Below are 10,477 nucleotides of genomic sequence, written 5' to 3'. Positions count from 1 at the left end.
CCGTCATTGAAAAAACAAAGCATAAAACCACTTTTTAACAACCAATGAATGCTGGTGCGGGCGAGCTGGAATATATTTACACGAGACTGGCTGCAGAACGACAAGAATCCTGAATGAAAGAGCAAGGATGAGAGAAGGCAACGCCTGAACCATTCGAGACGATGCTTTCCCTCACCTTTCCCTTCCATTTTGAATATTTATCGTTTTCCACCCAGTCTCAGGTGGCTTAAGAAAAAAAAATTATCATTCCTTGCAAAAAACAAACAAACAAACAAACAAAAGACTTATGTGGCGTATACAGCGAAATCGATTCCCACCAAGTGTTATTCGTATAACAGTGCTTACAAGAAGAGGCATGCGTGTGTAAACTGATTTTAATAAAGGAGAAGTTTCTATAACGTAATTAAATGCAAAGGTGCAAGCGAGCTGGACAAGAATGTCGAAAATAATCCCAGGAGAAGGGGAACAAGGACACGAAAGACAAAGGACAGCTAGCTCTGTTTTCGGAAATTTGGGTTTGCCCTTTGGAACCCTAGTTCCCCTTCTCCAGGGAATATTGTCGTCATTTTAGAACGTACCGTTGAAGCACGTTGTCTACTTCCGTCGTCTATCTCATGGCAAATAGGAAAAACTGTATTTTTGCCTGAGAGAGAGAGAGAGAAGGCTTGCGAAAAAGAAAATACCAAGGTGTATGTCATAGCCAAACGCCAGACGGTCATTATTAATACGGGGAGGGGAGAAGGGCATAACATTAAAAAAAAAATTGTGAAAGTGAAGAGGGGTAGTGTTTCACCAAAGCCGACATGGCGGCGGCGGATGGAGCCGCAACCTCGAGCGACTGAAGGTAGAGATATATGTGCGCAAAAAGGCTCGCAAGGACCCCATGCGGAAATTGACTTACCTCGGCGTGCACGATTCTCGCTCCAGTCGATTCGAACTCCTTGGATGAACTGAATTCAAATGGTGCTAGAGAATTGGACACACTTCTACCCACCAAACGAACTCAGTGACCCAAGGATGGATTTGGATGGCGCTACAGAGAGCGCGTCGTATCCGCAACGCCGAGTGCGAGCTCGGTAATCCATGCCAGCGTCCGTCGATGACGTCTGGCAACCTGCAAAAAACCAGACGGAAACTGTAGTAACGCCAGAACCAAAGGTGTGAAGAAAACTATACAAGCGAGAGCGGGTGAATCTTCTAAGTACTTTTGCGTGCTTTTTTTTAAGGGGCTACGGAACGATTGTCCTACTTTCGCTAAATACTGCTTAGAATCACTCCCTAACGTTAATAACTAAATGAACTCGCTTTAGTTTATCTTTGTAGGCAATGGCAGTCGCCAAAAAACATTCGATAAATATGTGCATCGTTCATCTCCCCAACTCCGAGCCACAACAAGCGGCCAGTGGACTGGTGCCTGTCCTATGCCGCCAACGTGCATCACAGCCACGCGCTGGGGTCGGAAAAGTAGAAAACACGTGCTGAGCTCTAGAGATTTTTGAATTTCGGCTATTCTCATCACCGCAGTGGTTGGGCACTAGCCACAACCCAAGCGTCCGCTGAGGCATCGATTGCTACGAGCCAAAATCTAGTGCTCACGCATGTCGTGTCTAAAGCCCCTCGATATGGTTTCGTTTGTCTTTGCAAGTAGCGCCAAATGCGCGAGCGCACGTGGCCCAGGTCTCGAGCGGCTTTTGGAAGCAAATGGCGGCGCAGCACTGAACTGAGCGGCCCTTGGAAGCGAATGGCGGCGGAGCACCCGCTCGTGGCACGTGTCTTGCGCATTTCCACAACAATGGTTGGCAGTACTTGTGAAAACACCTTTATCAAGGGGCTTTAGTCGTGTCCACCCCATGAGCCGCGCTCGACCGTCGTCAGGCGGGTGGTTTCGATCCCACAATTACGTCATCAAGATTGGCGAAAGCAAGACTGAAAGAAATGGACCTTTTCCGAGAAGCGTTCTGCGCACGCGCGAGCGCCCGATGCCAAGCGGCGGAAGTCGGAACGAAAAATCAAGGAAATTCGGAAGGAGGCTGTATATGAGCGAGTAGAACACGTAACTGCAGCATATATACAATTGTGTTACACAGAAAAAAGAACGTCGACGGAAAGGAAAACACGACGTTTGGGTGGACGACACGGATGCCCCTCTTTCAAGTCGCGATTGCGTGTAGCTGAGCCGGTTGGTTGTCCATGCTTACTGATTACCAGCTGAATGTTCGGAAAAGCGACGAAGAGAGAAAGAAACACACTGCTGGACTATCAACCCTTTTAATAAACTTCCTTTTCCTCAACCCAATCCTAAAAGGGTAGCTTCTTCTTCTTCAGTCAGAGCTTAGACTTAAACTTCCTTTTTCTCCTCACGAACCGTGGTGTTCTCCACCTCTTCGACTTTCACCATCCTAAAAGGGTAGCTTCTTCTTCTTCAGTCAGAGCTTAGACAGAAACTTCCTTTCTCTCCTCACGATCCGTGGAGTTTTTGTCTTCGACTTTCGGATCTTGAAAAATTTTCTTCCTTTTTGTCTTTTAAACTTCCCGTTGTGTCACCCTCGTTTTACTCGGTCGGATCTAGGAGTCACAAGGTCCCAACTTGGTTCATCCGAGGTGCCGCTCTCCTCAGATACATTTTTTCTTTGGGCAAGAGCGCAATGGAGGCAACACTCACGCATTCACCTTCCCCCTCCCCAATGGCCAACACCTCAAGGAGCTCCCTTCCAAGCTGCTTTTGGTGTTTTGCTAAGACGGCGACGCTTGTGAGATCAGGAGCACATTTGCAGGCCCGACAATGTGCCGAAAGGTGGCCCGCCGACGTTAGTGCGGTCACAGAGGCTGCATGTTCTCTGGTGCGGTCGTTGATGCACCTCCCTGTTTGTCCTATGTAGCTTTTGCCACATGACATAGGGATCTTGTAAACAACTCCTTTTTCGCGTGGGGCGTAGGGTGTTCGACGCGCAGTGCTGCAGGTCGTCGCCCCGTTCTGGGCGGTTTTCCGGTTCACCCTACGGCACATGGCGTAGGCCTTGTTGGGGGCGCAGCACACAACGTGGATGCCTTGTCGGCCGGCGATCTTTTTTAGCCGATGAGTTATGCCGTGAACATACGGGACCACTGCGAAAGGCGTTGGGGGCTTCTTTTGCGTTGTTTTATTCTTCTCAGGATTTTGATGAGCAAAGCTGCGGCGAGGTTGACGTCGTCAGGATGCCCTAGCCGTTCTAGCCACCGAAGCCGTCGAAGCACGCCAGCGATCGGGCCACCACAACTAACCCCAAAGCTGCTTTTGTACGAATTTTGAGTGACGGGTTTCATCTTTTACAAACCTGTAGAGGGAGAATATCGACGCCTGGGCACACAAAAGAGAGTCCCGGTGAGAGTCTCTAGCCTCTTCTCTTGTGCTGGCCGGAGAGCTGTCGGCGAGACAGTCATCGTCACTAACTGTCAATGTTCCTAGACGGGCATTACAATCGAGGCTTCATCGACATCCACCACGTGCCCTTTACTAATCGTTCAATTTGTTTTAAAATTCGCTTTCGTGCTTTTAAAAAAGAAAAACAAAAAGATATTGGTGAGTCCGATGTGATACTGCTCCTTTGAACGCGTATGGACCAAAAATTAACTGCCGAAATTTCGTTGTAGTTATTGAGTCATCCGCATTCCGTCGCCGCGAAGCGGCGTTGGGGAGGGGGGGGGGGGGGGGGGGGGGCAGGGCAGGGCGCAGGGCAGGCAGGGCAGGGTGGGTCGACGCGTGCCTCAGTGATACACCCGCTGTCACCCATTGCGTCTCCAAAATGTCCTACCTTTACAAGACTGATGAATGACAAAGAGAGACGGCTGAATACTTCGATTTGGCGGTAGCTTGCGCCACCTTGCGGCGCCATCCGGTGGCTCTCTGATTTTTCAATAACTCACGCCCTGCAAAGTGTTTCTTTTTTTTTTTTTCGCATACAAAACGTTTTTTTGCAAACGTACACCGTTCTCGCGGTTTTGAAAGAAAATCCGATCGCCACGCAATAACCGAGATGAGAAATTCGCGCCCAGGAGCCGAGGAAAATCATAGTCGAGCGGCAAAGCCGAGTGTTTTACATAAACGCGAGCGGGCGAAGAGAGAAGACACGTTGTAACAAACTAAGGGAAGTTACAAAGATATAAAAAACAGTGAACGACGAGAACTTGTTGCTTTCTCCCGAGTGTTTCTCTTTTTTTTTTTTCTGTTCCTTTTTATTTTGATTTCCCCGCGCCATCGCTCCACTATTATGATCGATAAATCAGACTACGTCTTTCGCGGCAAAAAAGCATAAAAACAAATTACACCAGCGTAGTGCTTTTTTTTATCGTGCCGTCGTCGTTCTATCATATGTTTACACCTTCAATATTGGAGTACACAACACATGCCACAATCAGTCGTTTTGCCGGGCTTTAGATCAGAAGAAAAAAAAAAAAACACAGAAAACAATATAAAACAAACGTATAAACAAACAAGTGAACAGAGAGGTAGAAAGATAAATACGGATAGGCGCGCCGACGGCAAATTAAATTATAGCCAAATACAAAATAAATAAATATATAAATATAAACGCGTCTAGTTCGCGTCTGAATTCGGTATCGATGTTTACGTTCCAATGTTCCCACCGCTTGGTAAAACAATAAAAAAAAGGTTATGCCGCTTGCTTTGTTTTTCTATGTTAGGTACACCATCGTTCAATCTGCTCGTGCGACATTTTCTGTACGAGAAAAAATAGCATCACAGCTTGTCATCCCCGTGCCGCATTTCAACGAAGCTTGGCACCTTCACACATTTGCATGCGCCTTCAAAGTAGTGCCGAAGATCCCTAACGAGGACATCCAGGTCTTGTGTAATGCCCTGTAGCGAACTCGGTATAGACCCCTCTCGCTCTTTCTCCTTTTTTACCTTTCTTTGTTTCCACTTTGGATGGATACAAAACACAGTCAAAGGATTGCAGCTTAGACGGCCGATATAAGCACGGTGCGTTTCTGACATAAACACCATATACGTATCACCGAATATACAGGAATTAGTTTTCGCTTTACATTTAAAAAGATGCGAATTCGTCTCTCACTAAGTACCATTATCGATTTCGGGGATCAATCTGGGGGATGCTGCTGTAGAGAGAAAAGGAGCAGTCGATGTGCGGCTACACTTGTTAAAAAAAAGAAAAGATAAAAAAAAATTGATTAAAAAAGAAGAGAAAAACGTGTAGAAGAGCGGTAATTATAATGGAGTTGAGAAGAATAAGTTTCGACTAGGCCAGAGAGTGGCTACAGTTGGTGCGCCCAGTCGAATGGTTCCAAGCAAGCCGCGTACACTGAAGTAACGCCGAGAGTCGTCCAAGCCCTGGCAGCGTTCGACTCTCCTATGACAAGACCCGAGCTTTTCTAGCTCCCGCATGAAACACGTTCGCCAATATTCGGACACGTATTGTATCGCCTTCTATCGCATCCATGGCTAATGACCGACGGTTTAAGAAACGCTATTAACAGCCCTCACTCTTCCGAACGACCTCCACGGAACGAGTGTTCTTTATCTTTGGTTGTTTCCGCGCCCTCCCCTCTCTAACTCCGATGGCCCTGGTGTTATGCAACGAAACAAACGACGGCCAGCGCCGCCTCGGGCAGAGGTTGCGGAGTCGACGTGAGCGAGGCTGCGCGTGGTCCGGCGTCGGTCGCGGAGAGATAGTGGGCGACAACTCGAGCATTGCTGGGCGTGGCTTATTAACGCTCCTCGCTCGCTCATTCGTTCTTCTTATCGGCCAATGCCGCAATCTGATTGGTTGCGGAGCGATAAGAAAATAATCGGGGATTGTTGCGTCCTGCCTTTCTTAAGTTGAGCTGCACTCTAAGAAATGCCTGTGCGTCTACTTACCCGCAAAGCACTCAAAAAGCCAATCTGTGCGATCTACGAAATCAGCTGAGCGAATGATGAGGCGGAACATCTTTTCAGACCTCAAAATTTACTCTGCGCTGTGGCATTACGCAATGCAAGCATGACGTTTTGCATTGCGTAATGCCACAGCGCAGACTTCATTTTTAGCTCTAAACGAATGTTCCGCCGAATCATTCGCTGAGCTGATTTCGTAAATCGCACAGATTGGCTCTTTGAGTGTCTTGCAGGTAAGTAGACGGGTAGGCATTTCTTAGAGTGTGCGGTGTCCGAAATCCTTGCCGGATAAAAATGGGAAATACTATATTCTCAAAGACATGCACTTGTGAAGAGAGGAACTGCGCATAATACAATATTTTTTTTTTCTTTTTCGTGGCACTCTTGTCATCGGTGTTGTTCTTAGAGCTTCGTGGCTATGCATTTCTGATGTCCTTGCACCACCATGTGTGCGAAGGTTTCTAAAAAAAAAAAAACACGAATATTTAAAAACAGCGCAGCCTCCCCTTCCCCCCCCCCCCCCCTTTTTTTTTTTTACTGTGTCATGGCCTCACCATAAACAAACATTGCGTCGCTCGTGGAACGCAGCCGGCACTGGCCTATAATCTCATCTCGGGAGTCTATAGTCGCCAACGACACCGTGTTTTAAAAGCATCGCATTGCAAGCCAGTGTGAGCAACTGTTTCGATGCGATGCAGACAAGACGGTAATCGACTGAGAGCTTGGCACGAAATGCCTCGAGCGAGGGCCCCGTCAACAGTCGTAGCGAAAGTCTCGTTTTGTGCTTCTGAATACCCCAAGAACGAAGCGTGAACATGGGAAAGGTTGCGTTCCTCGAGCTGTCGAGAACTATACAAGCAGTTTTTGTTGAAAGAGAGCACGAAGACGAGGACAAAGTATAAACGGTAATCGACCGGACACAGCGCTGTGCCCTATCGATTATTTGGTACTTTGTCCTCGTCTTCTAGCATCTTTTTGTTTTCATTACGTCTGTATAACAAGTAGCCCAAACTTCCATATTAATCAATAGTGTTTATGTTTTCTGGAGTAGAGCGACGTTGACGTTCTGCGGCCAGATTAAATAATAAATAAATAAATGTTTATTTCACCATCACATCCATGATGGAAGGAGACCGAGGAAAAAAGCTGCATAAATGCAGCTTGACGAGTCCTCGGCCCCCTCCCTACCTTCAGCAGCACTGGCAGCTCACAAAAAACACAAAGTAAAAAGAAAAAAAAGAATACAAGCTTAGTTTACAAAAATATCGAAATGTATCAATGACATGCAGAATATAGCAAGTTAAACTCTAACAATTCAATAAAAAGTTATGATTATCAGAACAAATGCACACATATTCAGAGATATAGAGAGCATGATTAAGCACTGTTATATAAGTTATGATAAATTATAAGCTTATGGCGAACAGATATATTACCTATACATACGTTAGTACACTAGAACATTGCTCGATCAAAGTCACCAAATTACACGCTTAAAAAAGGATCGGATTTCTTTCGGTGTTGATGGTAGGAGTTCCATATTTTGAGTGTTCAGATAAATAAGTAGGTTGGGTAATATATTCGATAACATCTGCTCACCGTAAGTAGTTCTACAATTTGGCACTTTCCAGTTTTCTATGTTGCGAGTTGAATATATTGGATATCTCCTCGTCAGAGACGCTAGGTTGACAAGATGACATATATTGTTCGTGACTTCGGACTTGTAACTTAGGCATAAACGCTATTTATATAAATTATACACATGCAATACATTCAAACTTTCGAAAAGAGATCTGCTAGGGTGATCATATAGAACATTACTTATAATTTGTACAATTTTTTTCCGGACCACAGGTATCTGATTTAAATTTGCATTAGTAGTATTTCCCCAGACAAGATGACAGTAGTGCACATGCGAGAGAAATAAAGAGTTGTAGATTATTAATTTAACACTTGCTGGTAGAATGGAGCGATGACGGCCTAATATGCCAACGACTTGTGACAACTTTACCAAAATATTATTTGCATGGTCATCCCACGTCATTCGTTCCGTGAATATTATACCAAGCGTTTTGAAGCGAGCCAAAACCTCAATTTTGGTCGTATCCAACACGATATCTGTTGTGATAGAGGCTTTTTTTAATTTTTTTGGTTGAAATAAAACTGGCTTGGTTTGGTTCACGTTTATTTTTAGCACGTTAGAGTGACTCCAGCTACCCAGCTTATGGAGAGTTTGATTAGCCCTATTTGCTAGTTCAAGACAGCAATCTCCTTTAAAAAATAGACTTGTATCGTCAGCGTAAATTACAAATTTTGTACTTTTATTTACATTGACAATGTCAGGGATATATAAATTAAACAAAAAAAGGCCCAGAATGCTGCCTTGTGGGATACCGGACACGATTGGTTTAATGTCAGAAGAATAACCGTTAATATGAACGCACTGTATACAACGAGCAAGGTATGACGAAATGAGAGCTGACGCGGTTCCACGGAACCCGTATTTTTTTAGTTTTTTATGAGCAGTCTATGATTTAAATAATCAAATGCTTTGGTGAAATCAATCAAAATCCCAAGGGTCATTTTTTTATCCCCAAAACTTTGCAAAATATATTATTTTTGCTCTAGGAGGGCGAGTTCCGTAGATCGGCCCTTACGAAACCCAAACTGTGACGGAGTGATTATATTGTATTTTTCCGAAAACTTCATCAGTCTTAAAAGCAAGCTTTTTTCGAAGCCCTTCGAAAACACTGATTTTATTGAAATAGGTCTATAATTCCCCCATGTCATCCTTATCGCCCTTCTTATACAAAACAGTTACCCTGGCAATCTGCATTTTTTCAGGGAAGACCCCGCACTGCATACACAAGTTAAAGATATGCCTTAAACAAGATATTAAATCTATAACATGTTTTATTGGCCTTATTTGCATGTCGTCAGCGTCACAACTTGCACTGTTCTTTAGTGATAAAAACGTCAGCGTCACCTCCGTATCTACAACTGGCTTAAGAAATATGGACTGCTCATTCTTGTTTTTAATATATGAGCAAGCATTTTCATCAAAACTATCCCTCGGCAAGTTCACAAAATGATTATTAAAGGCGTTTGCTAGCTCTTGCTCTTGTAGTTCTGCATTACCTATGCAGATATTATCAATTCGTTTTATTTTAGATGAAGGATCAAGAACATTATTAATCTTTTTCCATGTGATGTCCGTCCGCATAGCTGATGATGCAAATATATTGTTGAAGTATTAATCTCTAGCGCTTTTGAATTCTTTTGTAAGTCTGTTGCGGTATACTTTAAATATTTTATAATATTCAGGCTCTCGTTTTTACAAATGATTTGTACAATATATTTTTTTGTTTGTTAATCTTGTCTAGTAGCTCTGGGGTAATCCATGGCTTACGAATTTTTTTCGACATCTTAACTGATTTATATGGAAAACATTCTCTATATATATGTACGAATGTGTGTAAAAACAAGTTGTATGCTTCATTCGCGTCCTCTTCTTCATATACCTCACCCCATCCCAAATTTGAAAGTCTCTGCCTAAATACAGAAAGGCTGTTAGTTGTAATATTTTAAAAGGATGCTTGTAGCTTTGGACTTTTATCTTTAATGATCTGTTTATTTAAAGACACCGAAATGGTCACTGATGTCAGTGGCCATTATCCCCGATTTTATATACGGTAGGTCATAATTTGTGATGAGCAGATCGAGCATCAAAGAATCAGAAGTGATTCTCGTGGGGGACATTATCGCATTATAGCAGGCAGCAATATTATTTATCAGATCCATTTGTCTTTTTGCCGGGGTGCCCACAAGCATGTTTATGTTACCCCCCTAGGATAATGTTATATTTGTTCTCATTAGCGTAACTGAAATAGGTGTCTAGAAAAAAAAAAAAACAATGTTAGACATCCACCCGGCGGTCTGTAGAATACCGATATCATGCTGTGATTTACGAGCAAGCATAGCCTTCAAAATCTTTATTAACGCATGAGAATTCTACCATTTCGCAGCAAGTATTCCGAACCATATGTGACAGACCTCCTCCACGACCAGTTGATCTGTTCAAAAAATAGCTCTTGCACATTGGCAATTCAAAAATGCCGCTTTCATCAGTATACCACGTCTCCGATAACATAATAACATAAAAAAAAAAAAAAAAAAAAACTCACCCAAAAACAAACCGAGCTCCACAGTTTTCTTTCTAGCGGACCGAGTATTTAAATGAATACATTTAAAAGAACTGGAATACTATTTTCCTCAGTTTCTCGGTTTGCTATGTTTGCCATCCTTTTCTTTAGGTCTTTTATCTCGGTGTCATGTTGACGCATCTGTTTGAGAATTTCGTCATACTGCGTCGACATCATGTTTACGGACACTTCGATCGCCGAGACAGTATCTTTTAGTTCCATGAGAGTGGTAAGTTTCTGGTTTATGCTAATGATGACAGCTGCCAAGTTACTTTCATCTTGCCTCGGTTTTTCACCCTGACTGCTCCTCGACTTGGCGGTCCTACATGTCTGGCAGCGCCATGCCTTCCGCCAGATTTCACCTTTCGATTTAAAGGTTGATTCG

The sequence above is a fragment of the Ixodes scapularis genome, unplaced genomic scaffold (genome assembly GCF_016920785.2).
Source record: "Ixodes scapularis isolate PalLabHiFi unplaced genomic scaffold, ASM1692078v2 PGA_scaffold8__174_contigs__length_109621045, whole genome shotgun sequence".
In the NCBI taxonomy this organism is placed as follows: domain Eukaryota; kingdom Metazoa; phylum Arthropoda; class Arachnida; order Ixodida; family Ixodidae; genus Ixodes; species Ixodes scapularis.
Note: the sequence above shows the minus strand (reverse complement) of the source record.